The sequence below is a fragment of the Leptonychotes weddellii genome, chromosome 12, assembly GCF_054177405.1.
Source record: "Leptonychotes weddellii isolate Sample4059 chromosome 12, ASM5417740v2, whole genome shotgun sequence".
Classification (NCBI taxonomy): Eukaryota; Metazoa; Chordata; class Mammalia; order Carnivora; family Phocidae; genus Leptonychotes; species Leptonychotes weddellii.
This window is the reverse complement of record NC_138380.1, coordinates 85,959,587-85,980,626: the sequence shown is the minus strand read 5'-3', so window position 1 is coordinate 85,980,626 and position 21,040 is coordinate 85,959,587.

Genomic DNA, 21,040 nt, shown 5'->3' with positions numbered 1-21,040 from the left:
CTAACCTTTTATCATATACGCCATTTGCAAATATCTTCTCCCATTCTGTAGGTTGCCTTTTGCTTTTGTTGATCGTTTCCTTCGCTGTGCAGAAGCTTTTTATTTTGATGAAGTCCCAATAGTTTATATTTGGTTTTATTTCTCTTACCTCAGGAGACTTTTCTGCAAAAAAGTTGCTATGGCTGATGTCATAGAAGTTACTGTCTGTGTTCTGTTTAGGTTTTTTTTGTTGTTGTTGTTGTTTCAGGTATCACATTTATGTCTTTAATCCATTTTAAATTTATTTTTGTGTATGGTGTAAGAAAGTGACCCAGTTTCTTTCTTTGCATGTTACTGTCCAGTTTTCCCAATATAATTTGTTGCAGAAACTGTCTTTTTTCCATTGGATATTCTTTCCTACTTTGTCGAATATTAATTGACCATATGGTTGTGAGTTCATTTCTGGGTTTCCTATTCTGTTCCATGTGTCTATTTTTGTACCAGCACCACACCGTTTTGATTACTACAGCTTTGTAATAAAACTTGAAGTCTGGAATTGTGCTTCCTCCAGCTTTGCTTTTCTTTTTTAAGATTGCTTTGCCTATTCAGGGATTTTTTTGTGGTTTCATACAAATTTTAGGATCTTTTGCTCTAGTTCTGTGACAAATGCTGTTTGTGTTTTGATATGGATTGCATTAAATGTGTGTCATTAAGACAGTATAATACTGGCACAAAACCAGACACACAGATCAGTGGAACAGAATAGAAAACCCAGGAAGGGACCCACAACTATATGGTCAACTAATCTTTGACAAAGCAGGAAAAATACCTAGTGGAAAAAAAAGACAGTGTCTTCAACAAAATGGTGTTGGGAAAACTGGACAGCAACATGCAGAAGAATGAAACTGGACCACTTTCTTACACCATACACAAAAATAAATTCAAAATGGATTAAAGACCTAAATGTGAGACAGGAAACCATCAAATTCCTAGAGGACAACACCGGTAGCAATTTTTTTAACCTCAGCTAATAGCAACTTCTTACTAGACACATCATCAGAGGCAAGGGAAACAAAAGCAAAAAGGAACTATTGGGACTTTATCTAAAGATAAAAAGCTTCTGCACAGTGAAGGAAACAATCAACAAAACTAAAAGGCAGCATATGAAATGGGAGAAGATATTTGCAAATGACATATCTGATAAAGGGTTAGTTTCCAAAATCTATAAAGAACTTACCAAACTCAACACCCCCCCCCAAAAAAATCCAGTTAAGAAATGGGCAGAAGACATGACTAGACATTTTTCCAAAGAAGATATCCAGATGGCTAACAGACCCATGAAAAGATGCTCAACCTCACTCATCATCAGGGAAATACAAATCAAAACCATGGTGTGATACCACCTCATACTTGTCAAATGGCTAAAATTAACAACACAAGAAACAAGAGGCATTGGCAAGGATGTGGAGAAAGGGGAATCCTCTTACATTGTTGGTGGGAATGCAAACTGGGGCAGCCACTCTGGAAAACAGTATGGAGGTTCCTCAAGAAGTTAAAAATAGAGCTACCATACAATCCAGCCATTGCACTACTAGGTATTTACCCAAAGGATGCAAAAATACAGATTCAAGGGGTATATGCACCCCAATGTTTATAGCAGCATTATCAACAATAGCCAAACTATGGAAAGAGCCCAAATGTCCATTGCTGATGAATGTATAAAGAAGATGTGTACACACACACACACACACACACACTGGAATATTACTCAGCCATCAAAAAGAAGGAAATCTTGCCATTTGCAACAACACAGATGGAGTTAAAGTGTATTATGCTCAATGAAATAAGAAAGACAAATACCATATGATCTCACTCATGTGGAATTTAAGGAAGAAAACAGATGAACATATGGGAAGGGGGAAAAGAAGAAAAAGAGAGATGGAAACAAGCCATAAGTGACTCTTAACAACAGAGAATTAACTGAGGGTTGATGGAGGGAGGTGGATAGGGGATGGGCTAGATGGGTGGTGGGTATTAAAGAGGGCACTTGCAATAAGCACCGGGTGTTGTATATAAGTGATGAATCACTGAATTCTACTCCAGAAATCAATATTGCTCTGTACATTAACTAACAAAATATAATTTAAAAAAAAAAAAAACATTGATGAGAGAAACTGATGAGGGTGCACAGAGAAATAGAAAGACATTCCATGCTCATGGATTGGAAGAATATTATTAAAATGTATATGTTACATGTTTTGATAGGGATTGCCTTAAATGTGTTGATTGCTTTGGATAGTATAGACATTTTAACAATGTTTGCTCTTCTAATCCATGAGCATGGAATGCTTTTCCATTTCTTTGTGTCCTCTTCAATTTCTTTCATAAGTATTCTATAGTTTTCAGAGTACAGATCTTTTACTTCTTTAGTTAGATTTATCCCTAGGTATCTTATGGGTTTTGGTACAATTGTAAATGGGATCAATTCCTTGATTTCTCTTTCTGCTGCCTCATTATTGGTGTATAGAAATGCAACAGATTTCTGTACATTGATTTTATATCCTGCAACTTTGTTGAATTCATGTATTAGTTGTAGCATTTGGGGGGTGGCGTCTTTTGGGTTTTCTACATAGAGTACTGTGTTGTCTGTAAATAGTGAAAATTTGACTTCTCCCTTGCCAATTTGGTTGCCTTTATTTCTTTTCGTTTTCTGATTGCTGAGGCTAAGACTTCCAGTACTGTGTTAAATAGTAATGGTAAGAGTTGACATCTCTGTCTTCTTCCTGACTGTAGAGGAAAAGCTCTCAGTTTTTCCCTTTTGAAGGTGATATTAGCCCTGGGTCTTTCATATATGGACTTTATGATGTTGAAGTATGTTGCATCTATCCCTACTTTGTTGTTTGTTTGTTTTTTTTTAATCAAGAATGGATACTGTATTTTGTCAAATGCTTTTTCTGAGGATCATATGGCTCTTATCTACCCTGACCTTTCTTACTTAAAGGCATTGGAATAATTTTATTTGAAAGGAAAGCTAGTAGTGCCTGTTTAGAATGCCTGTTATCTAAAATTTTCTTCCACCCAACTGTGCTTGAGGTGAAGCCATTGGCCCCTCCTTGCTGATGTCATTGGCACCTACAAGCAGAGGAACTTAAATTGCACTGGCTCAGTGAGGTTGCCTAGCTATATAGGCTCACTGCTTTATTCAGTGTCCCCCGTGATCCCTAACCTACAAGATATCTGCCTTTCAGGCTGAAGTAGTAGTGGATCTGGATGTGTATACCTAACAACGTGCAGATAACTGTGAGGTGCCCTGAAGAATGCAGAATTAGGTTGGAAGATTGTCCACAAGAAGAGCTTAAAAGGCAATAGACAATAATGTAAAATCACTGCAGGGAAAGAATGACTTAGGAAGGAATTGGAAAGTATTGATGTATCTAAAGGAAGAGCATATCCACTAAAAGGTGAGCACCCAGGTATCATCCAGGCAGTGGGAAGTCTTGACAAGTACAGTTCAATGGATAAAAAAGAGTAAATACAAATGGCTAATTAAAATTTGATGAAAAAATGTTTAATCTCACTACTAATCAAATACATGAAATAAAAACGAAATATTACTTTAAAGTTACATTTAATTGATAATACTCAATATTAACAAGGGTTCCATGAAATGGTCAGAGCTACATTTTCTGATGAAAGTGTAAAGTGCTCTTTGGGAAGCAGTTTGGGCACAAGAAGGGAGAATCCTTAAAATATTCACATCTTCTAAAGAATAATATTGCAGTACTCATATCTTCTATGTCAAGAAACCTTTCTATATATAGTAAAGTTTACAGGTAACAGAAACCCCAAAATAACAGTGGAAAACAACATAAATGTTATATGCAAGGGAGGCTCCAAAATAAAGTACTTTAGCTGGACAGTACCATCCAAAGTAAAATTGAGATTTTGTCATTAAGGAGGAAAGGGAGAATGGGTGTTGGGTAGGTAACCAGCAAGTTTTGCTCCATTATCCTATGGAGAAATCTTGAACTTCAACATAATTTTCAAAATCAGTCATTTTTAGGGAAAAGCCCAAATTTTCAAAATTACAGGAATACTTACAATTACAAATCAATTCAATGATTCCATAAAACAAAGAATGTTATCAACAAAGGTTTGATAGTTGAACCTGATTGTTTAATGTTAATTTTTAAAAATGCAGTTTTATTGCATTATTATTTTACTACATTACATATAATATTAAAGCTTATACTCTCAGATGTACATAAAAACACTCATAGAAGATTTTTTTATACTTTTCTTCATTGTCCATATTCTCCATAATGAACATATCTAAAATTCATGCTAAGAAAATTGTCGACATTATTTTTTGAAACATTACAATCGACAAATTCCCAGATTTGAGAAACAGGATCTCAAATTGGAGATTTCTCATGTTGTTCCAAACAAAATTAATATAAGGGGCTAACACATAGCCTGGCAAATTTTTCAAATTTAAAGGAAAAATCCTAAAAACAGTAAATTGGGAAAAGCAAGTCACCTTCAAATGAACTAGACTCAGGTTGGCCACAGATTTTGTCTTTAGTCATCATGCTCATCATGCATTATTTGCACTCTAAGAACTTTTATTTGCTTATCCAATACCTTATGAGGTGGGTACTATTGTTAGTTCTATTTATTTTACAAGGAACATGGAGTAAGGGAGGTTAAGGGACTTGCTTGTTGTCTCATAGATTGTCAGTAATGGAGCCAAAAAGCAAACCCAGGCAGAGTAGGCCCCCAAGGCCACATCTTTTCTACTTACATAGATAGGACTTTGAAGAAAAACAAACCGTGATGCAAAGAGGTTATCACTGATGTGTATCAGAGTTTGGAAAATATGCCTCCCATCCATGTATTTCAGTAACTTCTCAAAGTCCTCCTCCAAGTTGCTAAGATACTAATTACAATGAATTAAATAACCAAAAATCACAGAACAGACTGGTGGTAGGCATCAAACCGCCCAGAATCTTAGGATTAAGGGTTAATTCCAAATAACCTCTAATGGGATTGGATGGATGCTGAGAAGTTGAAATAATGGATTTCACTTGGGTACAAAGGGCAATTTTTGATGGCACATTTTTAGAAAGATGTCAGACCTGTCCATGGAGCCACATGTTGAATAAGCATCATCAGATGTGGCCTGCTTGGCTCATGGGAGGAATTACATGGCATTTCCTGGGGCTGTCCCTCTGGAGCTGGTTATCTCTCCCTGGATTATACCCTGCTTCTCAGTACCATTTGATTTTTGTTTTTCAGCTGAAACTAAGATCTGCTTCAAATACTACCATGGTGTGAGTGGAGCCCTGCGAGCCACCACGCCCAGTGTCACAGTCAAAAACTCTGCAGCTCCTGTAAGTCCCATTTCTTCCTCTTTGGTCAGAGCTAATCCTGGTGCTTCTTTGCTTTTTCCCGTTTCGTGTGTGTGTGTGTGTGTATGTGTGTGTGTGTGTGTGTACACATATGGAGATATAGTGATAGATTATAAGCAGATAGACAGAAACAATCTCAAAATAGTGAAGAGGAATGAGATCCAAAGGCAATCTTATTAAAATCATACCACTTTTTGTTTGTGAAATGTTAAGCTTCAATAGTGAGATGTTTGTAATAGACTCATGCTTAATAGCAGTGAATAACAAGTGTTTCTTTGGAATGCATTTTTAAAATTCCTTGGTTTTAAGTATTTATATTTTCATATGTTTTAATTTCTTTTTAGGCTTATAAATAAATTTATGGAATAGAAATTTATAATCTCAGACTGATTTGGGTCATAAAATTATAAAATGGTGGGCCTAGGAAAGACTAGAATCGCCGGTCCTTTTTTCCTTTATGTGAATGAGGAAACTGCCTGAAGTGCCTAAGTAACTTACCTAAGCTCACAGTTGCAAACCAGGGATTTAAGTCATGTCTTCTGTTTGTTGCTCTCTGATTTTGCTCAGTACTCCAGTAATAAATGCTGTCTTTTCCTTAATTACAGTCTAGTTTGCGTCTTTGTGGTGCTTCTTACCTTTGTTCTCAATACATCTGATTAGCTGAAATCTACTTTGAAGTGGCACTCCATTTCCTTTTCACATAAAATAAAGATTAGTCAGTGGGGGAGGCTGACCAAAAACCAGTAAGGACTTTGTCAGGGTGGTGTGTTAAGTAGAAAAGATTTGGTTTCTTCTATGTAAAAAAAAGAGAGAGAGAGAGCCTGGGTTGCTCAGTCAGTTAAGCATCGGACTCTTGATTTTAGCTCAGGTCTTGATCTCAGGGTTGTGAGTTCAAGCCCCATGTCGGGCTCCAGTGAGAAAACTTGAAGTGGAATACGTATGATTTAGAAAGACCTTTGCCTCTAAAAGACACGGTTTTGCTGTTTCATAAGTCAGTCCTTTAGGGTGTGGAAGATGAGTGACTTGAGTCCTTGGTGGTATAATCAAATGATTTGGGGAAGTATTCCCAGAGTGCCAGACCCCCCTCCCTGGGCCCATCACGTGTGGGACATTCTCAAAAGAGGGTGCCTAGAAAAGCCAAAGAGGCCTTGATAGAAGTGGCCAGTTGTCCAGGCAGGAGGGTCAGCTAAATCAAGGCGGCCAAGTTGGAGTTGGGGCTGAATCGAACCAGAGGCCCAAACACACAGCGGACAAAGAAGGGAGGCTGGACATGGAGGCTACTGAAGCAGGAAAAGCCTTCCAGGCCCAGGCACAGCCTGTCATGCAATGAGGCAGCTTCTCTCCAGACACACTGATTTCTCAAGCCAGGGTGGGTTTTGCACAGTGATGGACAAGCTTTTTTGGCTCAAGGCTGGAATGGGAGAGGAGAGTTCCTCACCTGCTTCTGCTCAGAGTGGTACCATGGGTGAGCTTGGGCAGCACTGGAATCTTTAGGATTCCCTCTTTGGAGAAGACTCTCTGGAACATTTGGCTTCTCTGAACTGAGCCTACCGGGGACTCCAGAGGTAATCTGCTTCTCAGACCAAAGCAAAATGTGATACACATCATCACAGAAGTGTGCAGTGTTAAACCTAAAAGAAAACAAGGTGCCAGCTACCTGGAAAACTGCCTGGATTGCACAGTAGACAAGCTTTACAAAGTGGGATAAACTGTCAACAAACAGGTTTTCCAGGGGCTGCCGACAAGAAACAGGGGTGCTGTCTGAGAAGAGGAAACGGCATGTGGGGTGCTTCAACTTGTTATTTGACAGGAAGTACAGGAGACGGCATTGAATGTGAGTCAGCCCTGACCTCATCTTTGTTATTCCACCTGGGCTACCGTTGCTTGCTCTTAAATCGCAGACGTCTTGAAATACTTTGACATGTTGCCGTCATCCTGATGATCATCCCCATAATGATTTTCTCACATACATCAGTAGACACTCGGGTTAACGCTTTTGTGTATGTTCCGCAGACAACTTTTGTTTCTCTTCTTAATCCCCACGCATGCGAGCACCAGATCATAAGGCCAAATGACGCCAGGAGCTGAGAGTAGTGCTCCCACTGCTGTGGTGGAATTTGCAGAGGGAGCATGCATTTTCCAGCAGACAGTATTTTAATGTGCAGTTGGGTTTTAGAATAGTTAAACCCCTGGTTCTTACAACATGGTGCACTCTTCAGAGGAGTCTCTCTCGCCTTATTTTAGTTGATTCACAGCGCATCTGTGAGACAGGCAGGAAGTACCACTTTGGTTATAGGACCATTTTGGCTATCTGGTGATGGAGTTTCTGATAAAATCTAGCAGCCTTCTGGGTTAAATAAGTACTTGCAGTCTGGTCTAAGGACTTATGCACACTGAATAGCATTTCTAAGGGGAAATGCTATTCAAGTTTTCCAAAATCACTTTGCCAGTAACCTTTGAGCATCCATTTTTCAATGGAGGATTTCTGGTGCTGCACTAATCTCTTAAAAAGATGACCGCCAATGGCCATGATGTCATGCCCTGAGGGTCAGTGAGTTAGTCTGTGGCACTATGCTAAAAGTATAATTCTTTGGAAAGGAGGGAAAGATGTCAAATGCCCCCTTGGTATATAATCAGCACTTCAGTGTCTTGAGCACAGCAGATTCTCAGTGTGTTTTAATTCTTTTTCTCATTTTGTCATTCCCCCTTATCCTTTGCCTTTGTCCTACCGACAGTCATTGAGGTCCCAGTAATAAAAAGAGGTTGTCACCTATCATTATCTTTCCAAGGCTCTCATTGATTTATTATTCTTAACTGTATATCAGAAACTATGATGAGTAAGGGGTATAGAAATAAATGAAATATGAGTCCTGGCATTGAGAACTCACGGTTATGCTACTGTGACTTACAAATACGATTTGAAATGTCCAGTGCTGGGGTGTGAAAACCCACCGGGCTGGTGTGTAGAGTAAGCAGTGAGGAGGCGCCTGCAGCAGCTGGGAAGGCCGTCAGAGGAGGTAGCATGCGGGCAGCATGAATGGGATTTGTGAGGCTCTGGAGGGAGTAAGGCACTGGCAAGGACAAAGGTGTGGGGTGAAGGACAGCAAGTGCAAAGGTGTGGGGATAGGGAAGTGCCACAGGCCTGACAGGGAAGGAGACCTAAATTGTGTTAGATCCAATGAATATATGACTTACTTAATTTTTGCCATATAGCACCCTGTACTTCGTTTCCCATACTGTTTGTATCTTATTGGGAGCACCTAGCATATGGTTTTACTTATATTTTCTATAGAAAATCACGTTCAAAATAAGCTCTTTCTCTCAGTATTTTTGCTACCTTTCGCTGTGCATCACAGCCCCTCTTATAAGCCTCATGGTATTTTTTTTTCCTCTCCCTATTCATACATCGAGGGACAGAAATCCCTCCATACCTACAATTTGCCAAAAGATGGGAACGGTAAATTGTCCTTAGCTCAACACACTGTGAATTTTCCAGCTTTTCCTTCAGGTCCATGCTTCTTCCACAGTAGGTTTCCAATCTGCCCTTCCCTTTTTGTGGACCACGGGGCATCCTCTAGTGGGATCTACTGGATGGGGAGAGCTCTCCCTCTGCCTGCTGGGTTCTCTGCAGGGCAAGATATTCAGATGCAACCTGTAGCTGTTCTCAGTGTGTGCTCCCCACGCCTGCTTCCCAGGACTGTCCCCGAGGGGCGTTCACTGCACGGTGCAGTGACCACCACAAGTTCCCTCGTCCCCAGCCGTGAGGAGGCCTGGGGACTGTAGCCTCTGGATACAGAAAATAGGTAGCTGTTGGAAGCATAATTGCAGCAGGGTCAGGAAGCCGGGTCCAGGGAGTTGGGGAAGGGCCACCACAGTGAGGGGTAGACAGAGGATCTTAGTTCCTGCCTTACCTGGGGCTTGCTGTAGAGGCTTCCCCAGATTTCGATTTAGACAGGAATGTATCTCTTACTCAGTCTTTATCAAGATTTTTTTTTAAAAAGACTGAAGTGGATTTATTAATATCTGATAAAATAGATTTCAACACCAGAAAGTATTTGCAGACATGTCATAACAATAGAAGAGTAACCAGGAGGCCATAACAATCATAAATCACAAATAAATTATAAAACAATCCTAAATATGTACCTATTAACAGAACTTGAAAATACATGAAGGAAAGCTGGACAGAATTAAAAGGATAAATAAAAAATTCCACAATCATAGTGGAGACATTAACACCTCTCTCAGCAATAGAGGAAACAACTAGATTAGAAAATCAACAAAAACACAAATTTGAACAATATTTTCATCAAGATTTTAATTTGTGGAAATCCCATCAGAATTTTGTTATTCTGGATTGTTTTTATCCCTAACTCACATTGCTATTGTCTGGCTACCTATTAGTATCTTCTAGCTTTTTCAATGAGAAATTGGAAGTGAACATACCCGTTTCTGCTCCTTCTTTCACCACTTTGATCCAATGTCTCAGCAACCAAGCTTTTGATGATAATTGAACAGCAGAAAGTTCAAAGCAAAGTTCTCTGCCAAAACATGAAATATATTTCTGTAAGTTCATGTTCACACATTCATTTGCTTTGTCAGACTACCAAGCAGAGATAGAGTTCACATTCTCCTATTGGAAAAATAAAAAAACTGAATAGGCCATTTGTCTGGAAATGTAGGCTAAGTTAGTACTCTAAAATAAGATCAGGTTCATGGGGCACCTGGGTGGCTCAGTCAGCTAAGTGGCCAACTCTTGGTTTTGACTGAGGTCATGATCTCAGGGTCCTGAGATCAAGCCCCCCTTTCCAGGCTCTGGAACCTGGATATGTGGAGTCTGCTTGTCCCTCTCCCCCACCCTTCCCCACTGCCCCTCTCCCCACTCATGCTCTCTTTCTCTGTGTCTCTCTCTAAAATAAAATCTTTTAAAAAAATAAAAATAAAATAAAATAAGATCAGGTTAAGATTTTCTTTACAAACAGTCTGGGTCTCCTGCAATGGACAATGGACAAATAGGTGAATAATAGCCCCCAAACTCTAAGTTATTAAACTTTGTTCTAGTAATATTTGTCTTGGGAATTTTAAAAGCAGATTTTTCGGAAAAAAAAATTTAAATCATTAAAAATAACTATAGAATAGCTACCTTAAAGTTATGAACCTCCTGGAAAACACTCTGGCCAGATTAGTTGCAAAATTAACTCACAGGCAAGTGATTGATGGGACCAGCTGTCAAACAGAATTGTTAGACATAAACCGATAATTTGATCAGCTTCATAAAAGATAGTAAAATGATCTTGTGGTTTACCATTGGGAGAGATTAAGTGGCAAGACTAGTTGCTGAATGAAGTCATTCTTGATAAGCATCAGTTGCAATGTATCATCAGTTTGGGGGTGAAGGTCTCCCAGTTTATTAAAGGGTCCCCTTCCTCCTGTCTGTCCACATGGAGTCTCAGCTTCACCCCCAAATGTGCCAAGAAGTATTCCCCAAATTAAAGGAGGAGTAAAGAGTTTATCCCTCTTGTTACCTGGGATGTCCGGCACTGCTCTGCTGGAGTGGCCCTGGCTTTGGACCCACGAGAGACCCTGCAGAGGTTCTCACAGCCCCAGGCACAGGCAGTCTTGAGCAAACCTTGGGATGGCAGCGCTTCCCAAAGGGCTACTATTCCATGATTTTAGTTCTTTAAATGAGTTTGCTATGTAACGAACTGCCTCTACACAGTGAAAGAGGGACTTGAGGGAAGTTCAGAGCCATTTTCCTTAAATCGTAAGAAAACAGGGCCTTGTAAGGATTTAGTCGGAATTGAGCCCTTTGTGATCTCACCAGACTTGTGTCCTACAATCATATTCTTAAATCTGCCCTCTTTTCCCATTCTGATGCTGGAAACCTGGCCCCATGACAGTTTGGGAAGGTGACATGATGTTTATTTTATAATTGGATGTGGATTTTATAATTGCCGTAGGAGCCTTTTGTGAATTAATTCTGTTTTGTCTGTTTTCTCACTAACACATCCATAACGTATTTTTGTAGCTTGTCACCAGCACCTGTCCAACCAGGCATTAAAAGAGAACTTCATCAATAATCCGATGATGAGATGAAATTCTGAGAGTTAGTCCCTAATATTCTGAAAATCAGTTTCTAAATGAAATAATCTCAGCTACACTAGAAGGGCAAGAAGTCTGAAGTAATTAGACTGTACATTTTTCTAATTTTTCATTTCTTTCCTTCATATCTATGCCTATTAGCCTTTCTTTAGGAGAGAACTTAAGAAAACATTTTGATTTGTAGAAGCCATAAATCAAATGCTACAGATAAAACACAATAAATGTAAACTTGAGTGCTCCTGCTAAAGCTGCATGCGTGATTTATTTACATGCAAAGGATCAGTGTTGCCCAGACATTATAGTGAGCTATAGAATGATTTTATAAGGGGGTGTTTTACAAGATCTCCTGACTATTGTGACTTTAAAGTCTGTCTCCATTCCACAAAGTCTGGGGTGCACTGGGAAAGGGATTTCTCAGGGGGAATAGGGAGAAGTTGGTGGTTAGGTTTTTTTTTTTTTTAACCTTTTGATCCCCTGAGCCAATTTAATAGTTAGATATTGACATAACATATCATTTCTTCTATTTGAGAATCCATAGCCACCTTTTGTCTCATTCCTAATCTGGCAAATTGTTTTATGGTGCTCAGAACTTCTTGCCTCTAATCCTCTTTCTCCAGAAACCACTCCCAACTCCTCGAGAGCAAACCCCGCTCCCCCGCCGCCCCCAGTATATGCAGCACTCTGATTCCCCAACCTTGGAGGTCTGCTGAGAACATAGTTATTTTGTACATCTTTGTATAGCCTATGGCTTTTCTAATTCATTTATTCAGTTATTTATTTATTAGTGAGCTCTTCTGTGTTGACCACTAGTTATACAAAACTGAACAGAATAAATGCCCATCCTCTTGAAGACACCTGCCTGGGATGGGGTTAAGTAGTGGGGAGACAGACTAGAAAACAGACAATAACAAAGGACTATTCTAAGTGCTGTGGGAATGGACACATAGGGCACTTCGGGAGGACCAAGGATGAGCAGGCCCAGAACATGATGGAAGGCTTTCTAAGTGGAGCAGACCAAATCATGGCCAGGATTCCTGATCAATCCCTTTATTTTTGTCTACACTGTTTTACCCAAGTGTCGGGACATGTTATTCACATGTATATCTTCAGCAAAAGTCCCTTGAGGTTTTGATTAGACTAAAACAGGGGAACATTTAGACATTTGTATTTTGGCTAACACATCAGATGGACTCATTTTTGTAGAAGAGAAATAAGAGGAAAGGAAATCACAGCCACACCATGCATCCTCTTCTAGAGAATTTACCCAGGTCCTGCCCAAAATCATACCTCTTAAAAAGGTACCCTGAAAGTTTGGATTCCATCGTGGCCCAACATTAAGAAATTTTGTTCTATTTCAGCAGAAGAGGTTCAGAGCTTATTTTAAAGTGGAATTTTGGGGTCTTGAGTCTGGAGGTGGTGTTTCTTGATAAGGCTCTTCTACCAGCTTTGTTTTGGCATAGGGGTGGTTTACATCCTTCCTTTCTGGGGTGTGGGAAGCAAATGCCAAATCACATCCTCTTCATTGTCCATAGAAACCAAATTTGAAAATACCTAGACACATATCACTAGTGGGAAGTGGAGATCCTCTGTATTTTTTTAAGAGCCACGTTCTTACACCAGGGTTGGGGTATCTGTGAAGCCCTGATGTTATATGGATGTGTTCATGAATGTCTTAGAGGGTGGCTCTTAGGCATTCATTAGGTTCTGAACAGGGTTCATGGTCCCAGAAAGCTTATCACTGTTAGAGAAAACACCAGTATCACTCTTTGCTGATATAGAGACCTAATTTGTTCGGCTTTGTACTGTTAAAAGTCTACCTTTGCCTTTTTTGGAGTAAACACCCCAGTCTTTGGCAACCCAAAGAATAAAGCCAAGAATGTTCTTAATGAAAGGAAACAAGTAGTAAATACCTAGATAAGAGACCCAAATCTAGAAAAGAGATGAATCTAGACATGAATATATTCAGGGAACCTGATACAGAAGGACATGAAAATTAAATGAAGGCCTCTTAAACAGAAAGCTTTTTGTTTTTCTTCTGCAGCAGGATACAAATATTGACATCCCAGGGATTAGAGGCAAGGAGCTTGGCACAGAGTAGACAAATTAAAAAGTATTTATTCTTCCTAAAGCAAAGCAAAATGGATGAATTCATAGGTGAGGTCTTTCAAACAATTGAGGTATAAGTAAATCTCATACAATTTAAACATTCTAGAGCAAAAAGAAAGAAGCTTCTAAATAATTTTCCTTATCCACCATAGAACTAAAACCAGAACTGTCAAAGAGAGCACTAAAATAGAAAACTATAGGTCAATCTTATGGATGAATGTAAATATAAAATCCTTAAGTTAAATATTGGCAAATAGATTTTAAAAGGATTATTAAAATAAAATTATACGCAGGTTGTAAAGTTGCCTCAATATTCAGAAAATTATTATTACAATAAAGTATGTGAATAGAAAACCACATCATCCTCTCCATAGATACAAAAAAAAAGCATCTCACATTTCTTTCTCTTAATAATGCTTGTACTTTCAGAATAATGCTAAGTAATAGTGGTATTACTAGAGGTATTAGTAGTGATCTCTGTCTTGTTCTGGTTATGGTTAATGAAACCATTTCTAGTGGTTCCCCAGAAACATAGGCAAGAAATGAAGATTCAATATTGGAAAGAGAAACAAAATTATCATTACTTTTAAATGACCTGACTATATTATCCAAAATAATTGGGACTCTTAGAAACAATAAATTATCTCTAATATGTAAGAATTAATAGCTATACTATAAGCAAAGAAAACCAATTAGAAAACATAATGGAAAAAGGTTTTCATTTTAGATTAACCAAGAAAAATAAAATATCTTAGTAAGAAATGTGCAAGACCATGACCTCAAAGAGTTATCTTCACTCACATGTTCGCTGCATCATTATTCACAATAGCCAAGATATGAAAGCAACCTAAGTGTCTGTCAATGGATGAATGGATGAAGATAATATGAGAGAGAGACAGACAGACATAGATGAATATTATTCAGACGTGAGAAAGAAGAAAATCCTGCCATTTGTGAGAGCATAGATGAACCTTGAAGACATCATGCTAGTAAAATAAGCCAGAAAGAAAGACAAATATTGTATTGTTTCACATGTAGAATCTAAAAAGGCTGACCTCACACAATGTTATATGTCAATTATATCTCAATAGAAATGGAAAAAAATGTGCAAGACCAATTTATTTTTTATTTTTTTTAAGATTTTATATATTTATTTGAGATAGAACAAGAGAGCGTGAGAGAGTGAGAGAGAGCACGAACAGGGGTGGAGAGAGGCAGAGGGAGAGGGATAAGCAGGCTCTCCACCGAGCAGGGAGCCTGATGCAGGACTCGATCCCAGGACCCCGAGATCATGACCTGAGCTGAAGGCAGACGCTTAACCAACTGAGCCACCCAGGTACCCCTGTGCAAGACCAATTTAATGAAAAGTTTAGAACTATTGAAAGGTATAGAAAATTTGAATATATGCAAAGATGAACTGTGTTCCTGTTTCAGAAGCACTGTTTAAACTATATAAATTCCCTGTAAATTAATTTATAAATTCAACACAACTGCAATTAAATAAATATAAATAGATTGCTTTTGACAACAGAGTAACCCTAACTTCATCGGAACCAGTATGTGAGAAAAGTTTATAATGGTTTTGGGAAATGAAAATAATGAGGAAAGACTAGCTTGCCAGGAATTAAAACGGGCTATGAAGCTATAAAAATTAAAATCATTAATGAAGAAAGAGACTAATAGGACAATGGAAAAGAAGAGAGTAAGAAAATAGACTCCAGGATATTGGAAACTTTAATTAACAGTTAACAGTAATATTTAAAATCAGCGTGGGAAAGAGAGATTTTACCATATGTGGTATTATGGCAGCTAAGCAAAGTTTTGAAAAATATATATATATATATGTATACATCAAACCCTCTTATTATTCCTAATTCCTTATGTACATATGGATAGAAGTTTTCAATATTTAAAAAACATAAAAATTCTAGTAAGAAAGCATGCATAGTTTAAAATCTTGGAGAGGAACAGTTCTTTCTAATCAGAACACAAAATCTAAGGCCATAAAGGAAAAGTAGCAATAAATTGTATTAGCTACATTAAAAAAAAAATCTGAATGGAAAAAAACTCTAAAAAGTAAAAAGTAGAAAATAAAAAGAAGAAACTGATAAAAAATCAGGCAAAAAGCTAACTTCTTTAATTTACATAGAACTCATTTCTATTGTTTAAAGAAAAGACAAACCATTTTAGAAACAGGCAAAGAACCTGAGGTCGGTTTTTAGGGGGAAAAAATACAATCACCAATAAACACATAAAAAGATGCTCCATCAAGACAATATAAAGACAACCACACTGGGAGAAAATATTTGGAAAATATATAGATGATAAAGGGCTGTTATCCAAAATATACAAAGAACTCTTAAAATCAGCAACGAGAAAATGAACAGCCCAATTTAAAAATAAGCAAAAGATCTGAACAGACACCTGACCAAAGAAGATATACAGAAGGCAAATATGTACAGGAAAAAATGCTCCACAGCATATGTCAACAGGGAAATGCAAACTAAAATGAGGAGATACAACTACACACCTATTAGAGTGGCTAAAATCCAGACACTGCCAACACTGACTGCTGACAAGGATGTGGAGTAACAGGAATGCTCATTCATTGCTGGTGGGAGTGCCAAATGGTACAGCCAGTTTGGAAGACAGTTTGGTAGTTTTGTACAAAACCAAACATACTCTTACCATATTATCCAGTGATCACACTCCATAGCGTTTATCAAAAAAATTGAAAATTCAAGTCCATACAAAAACCTACACACAGATGTTTATAGCAGCCTTATTCATAATTGCCAAAACTTGGAAGCAACCACAATGTCTTTCATTAGGTGAGTGGATAAATAAACTATGGTACATCCAGGCCATAGGATATTATTATGAGCTATCAAGCTATGGAAAGACAAAGAGGAATCTTAAATGCATATTGCTAAGTGAAAGAAACCAATCAGTAAATGTTACATACTGAAGGATTCCAAATATATGACATTCTAGAAAAAGCAAAACCATAGAGACAGTAAAAAGATGAGTCATTGCCAGGAGTTGTGGGGAGGGAGGGATGAACAGTATGATACTCTAATGGTGGATGCATACATGTTATTATACATTTGTTCAAACCCACAAAACGTACGACACCAAGAGTGAGCCCCAATGTGAACCAGGGACTTTGGGTGATAATGATGGAAGCACATAGATTCCTACATTGTAACAAAGATGGAAGATGTTGATGATGGTGGAGGCTGTGTGTGTGTCGGGGCAGGGGGTTTCTGAGAGCTCTCTGGACTTTCTGCTTAGGTTTCCTGTGAACCTAAAACTGCTCTTAAAGAAAAATAATTAAAAAAAAAGAGAGAGATGCTCCAATCAGAAAGCAAATATAACATGATCCAAAACAACATGGTATCTTTGAAATTTTGTAAGAGAAGGACTTTGTAGGAAGTGACAGCTAGGAGATAATGGGGCATCTTTACACAGCTAGCACATAAGCTTGACCTAAAGGCTACAGGAAAGGGAATCACTGAGTTAGAAGACAAAATAAGAAAGTTCACCTGAAACCCAGTGGAAATAAGAAACAAAAATAGAGAAAGAATAAAAAAGATCTAGAGATCAAATCTAGGGACAATAGGAATTTCCAAAAAAAAAAAAATTACAAATGAAATAAAAGATAAAAACCTTTTCTGATTTAAAAAAATATATACGTTAGACTAAACGTTGAAAATCCTAATCATATTTCAGATATCTGAATTTACATAGTAAAATACATATATATGTTCATGGTAGAAAATTGAGTAAGCATATAAATAAGAAGGAAAAATGATAATCCAACATGCAGCAAGCCTCTGGAACTATATCTGGAAGAATTTTCAAACTGAAGAATCCTATAAACAAGCAGAAGAAACTTTCAGCATACTTGGAAAAAAAACAAAAGCCAAGAAACTTTGAATGTTCCCTCCACAGCACTAAAGGTGGCAAGAAGATTATTTAAAGGAAACATTTTGTTTTCTACTGTATCAGCTGTCAAAGATAGGTGAAGACAAGGGAAGACAGATATTCTCAAGCATGTAAGAATATAGAAATTGCCCACACATCAAAGACACAATCCCAGGTCTGAGGAAATTGTGGATGAAAGTGAATAAGGAAACTAATTAGCTATAAAATGATAGGCAAAATAATTGTGAGGATACATTATTGTTTTATTATTCAAACATACATTGTATGATTTATTGCATGAATGGGTTGAACAAAAAATATTCTAACCTTAATTAAAAAGGCACTCTTAAAAACTCTTTTTTAAAGATTTTATTTATTTGAGAGAGAGAATGAGCAAAAGAGAGAGGGAGCACTTCTATTCCTGAGCAGCAAAGAGGACTCACATGGTGACTGTATTAGCGGGCAGGGCTGCCATAACAAAATACCACAGATGGCGTGGCTTAAACAGCAGACATTTATTTTCTCTCTTCTAGCCTTCTGAAGGCTAGACATCCTAGAGCAAGGTATTGGCAGGGTTGGTTTCTCCTGAGGCCTCTCTCTGTGGCTTGCAGATGGCCTCCTCCTCCCTGTGTCCTCACCTGCTGTTTTCTCTGTGCACGTGCATCTCTGGTGTCTCTTCCTCCTCTTATAAAGATGCCAGTCTGATTGGATTAGGGCCCTGCCCTAAAGACCTCATTTAACATTAATTACCCCTTTAAAGGCTCTATCTCCAAATATAGTTACATTAGGAGTTAGGACCTCAACATTCATAACAGAGACCCACTGTCTCCTTGCGCTGATTTGACAAAGTCTACTCTGTCTGTCTGCGTAGAGTGCCTGTGCTACAGGAGATCTCATACAGCTAGCTCGCTATCAACCATTGTACATAATATATATTTTAAATATTTATATAAATACATATTATCATATAAGTATATAATTATATATTTAATATATATTAAAGTGTAAGGATTTTAGTCTAATTTTCTGGGAGGGACTCTATAATGAAATAGCACTGGAGATGAATGCTGATCCTAGAGCACCAGTCCTGTCTCCTTAGCCATATAAATACAGATACAGATGTAGACGTAAATATAAATGTAGATATACATATATATGCATATATATAATTATATATGAATTTTTCTTTTCTTATTTACATGAGCTTGATCATCTCTCCACAATCTAACAAACCAAATGTATACTCATACATTACAACACTTAGCCATGAAACACTAGAGGTTTTTAAAATGAAAATTGGGAGACCTTGGTTTTGTCTGGTCAGCTAGACAACTACTAAATCATTCTGAACTCCTGTGAACTCAACCGGAGATCTAAGAAAAGAATAGCTGCAACTTTACAAATAGAAAAGCAACCACTTTCTGCAAGAATGACAAGAAAGAAAAACTCACCTCAAAAAAAAGAAAAAGAGGCAGTACTGACTGCCAGGGATCTAATCAGTATGGATATAAGTAAGATGTAGGAACTAGAGTTCAGAATAATGATTATAAAGATACTAGCTGGACTTGAAAAACCATAGAAGACATTGGAGAATCCCTTTCTGGAGAAATAAAAGAACTAAAATATAATCAAGTCAAAATTAAAAAGGCTATTAATGAGATGTAATCAAAAAACAGAAGCTCTTAACTGCTAGGATAAATGAGGCAGAAGAGAGAATTAATGATACAGAACACAAGAAACTGAGAAAAAGAGAGATAAATAACTATTGGATCATGAGGGGGGAATTTGAGAGATAAGTGATACCATAAAGTGAAACAATATTAGAATAATTGGGATCCCAGAAGAGGAGGAAAGAGAGAGGGGGGCAGAAGGTATATTAGAGCAAATTATAGCAGAGAATTTCCCTAATCTGGGGAGGGAAACAGGCATTCAAATCCAGGAAGCATAGAGAACCCCCCTCAAAATCAATAAAAATAGGTCAACACCCCAACATATAAGAGTGAAGTTTGCAAATTTCAGAAACAAAGAGAAAATCCTGAAAGCAGGTTGGGACAAGAGGTCTGAAACCTACAAGGGTAGAAACATTAGACTGGTAGCAAACCTATCCAGAGACCTGGCAGGCCAGAAAGGACTGGCATGATATATTCAGAGTGCTAAATGAGAAAAAGATGCAGCCAAGAACACATTATCCAAAGAGGATGTCATTCAAACTAGAAGGAGAGATTAAAAAAAAAAAACTTCCCAGACAAACAGACACTAAAAGACATTGTGATCATTAAACCAGCCCTGCAAGAAATATTAAAGGGGATTCTTTAAGCAAAGAGAGAGCCCAAAAGTAACATAGACCAGAAAGGAACAGAGACAATCTACAGAAACAGGGACTTTACAGGTAATATAATGGCACTAAATTCCTATCTCTCACTATTTACTCTGAATGTAAATGGGTTAAATGCCCCAATCACACAGGGTATCCGATTGGATGAAAAAGCAGGACACATCAATATGTTCTCTGTGAGAGACTCATTTTAGATGAAAAGACACCTCCAGATTGAAAGTGAGGGGGTGGAAAACCATTTATCATGCTAATGGACATAAAAAGAATGCTGGGGTAGCAATCCTTATATCAGTCACATTAGGTTTTAAACCAAAGACTGTAATAAAAGATGAGGAAAGACACTATATCATACTTAAAAGGTCTATCCAACAAGACCTAACAATTTTAAATATTTATGCCACTAACATGGGAGCAGCCATTATATCAACCAATTAATAACCAAATTAAAGAAACATATTGATAATAACACAACAATAGTAGAGAACTTGAACACCCCACTCACTGCAAAGGACAGATCATCTAAGCAGCAGATCAACAAGGAAACAAGGGCTTTGAATGACACACTGGACCAGATGGACTTCACAGATATATTCAGAGCATTTCATCCTAAAGCAACAGAATACACATTCTTTTCACATGCACATGGAACATTCTCCAGAATAGATCACATACTGGGTCACAAATCAGATCTCAACTGATACCAAAAGATTGACCATTCCCTGCATATTTTCAGACCATGCTTTGAAACTTGAACTCAACTACAAGAGGAAATTTGGAAGGAACTCAAATACATGGAGGCTAAAGAGCATCCTACTAAAGAATGAATGGGTCAACAGGAAATTAAAGAAGAATTTTAAAAATTCATGGAAACAAATGAAAATGAAAACACAACTGTTCAAAACCTTTAGGATGCAGCAAAGGTGGTCCTAAGAAGGAAGTATATAGCAATACAATCCTTTCTCAAGAAACAAGAAAGGTCTCAAATACACAACCTAACCTTACACCTAAAGGAGCTGGAGAAAAAACAGCAAATAAAGTCTAAACCCAGCAGGAGAAAAGAATTAATAAAGATTAGAGCAGAAATCAATCAAATAGAAAACAAAAGAACATTAGAAGAGATCAATGAAACTAGAAGCTGGTTCTTTGGTTTTTTTTGTTTTTGTTTTTTGCTTTTTTTTTT